Source organism: Aplysia californica, unplaced genomic scaffold (assembly GCF_000002075.1).
Source record: "Aplysia californica isolate F4 #8 unplaced genomic scaffold, AplCal3.0 scaffold00507, whole genome shotgun sequence".
Lineage (NCBI taxonomy): Eukaryota > Metazoa > Mollusca > Gastropoda > Aplysiida > Aplysiidae > Aplysia > Aplysia californica.
Window position 1 is genome coordinate 588,739 of NW_004797777.1, and position 968 is coordinate 589,706.

Sequence of the window (968 nt, forward strand, 5' to 3'; positions counted from 1 at the left end):
GTGTTCCCTCCCTCATTTATCTTCATTATTGCCTTCCCACCCTGTATCAAGGTATAGGCCACGGACAAACACTTTCCACCGTTCTCTATCCTGGGCTAGCCTCTTGGTGTTATTCCATGTCTTCCCACTTTTCTGTGCATCAATTTATGTGATTCTTATCCAGATTCCACGCGGTCTTGCCCTTGATCTTTTACCCTGTGGATTCCAATCCAACACTTTCTTTGTCATACGGCTGCCTGACTTCCTGAGAGGATGTCCTATCCTTCACCACCGCCGTCTTCCTACCTCATCTCCGACTGGAATCTGTCTTGTTTTCCAAAACATTCCTCGTTACTTCTTTTTAAAAACTTACCTTTTTCTCAAATCAATCATTCATAACGTTTCTTTTTTAACTTTTAAAAGTCGAATCTGCTCTAATAAGTACCTGTATAAAACAATCACCTGTACAAACTTCAACTTTGCACCCCCCGCCCCAAATTAATTTATTTTTCATTATATCAACACTGTGAAAGACGACTACCTGTATAACATGGACACTTTTCTCCTTAATCACTTTTCTTCTCGACAATCACATATCTCCTTGACAATCACGCTATCTTCTCGACAATTACATTTCGCTATCTTAGAATTACAAAGTTCTATCTGACATTTTTGGCCGTTTTGAGTTACTAAGACTATGAGGTCAGAAACGAAAAGTTAAATCTGCACCACCAAAATCGTAAGATTATTTGAAGTCGTTATCAAGATTTCAAAATAATCGCGCATTGCATTCGAAGAAAGTTGACATGTTGTGAACCAACATTTTTACGTCAAATTTCTCAGAACTAGGTACTCAGCAGATAGATCTTTGAATTTCTGAGGTAACATTTTCTCGCCTCAACAATCGCTTTCCTTTTCGACAATGGGAGACCGTTTTAGACAGATCTGAAGTGTAATAATATTTTCAACTATTTTCTCTCCCCCTGCTT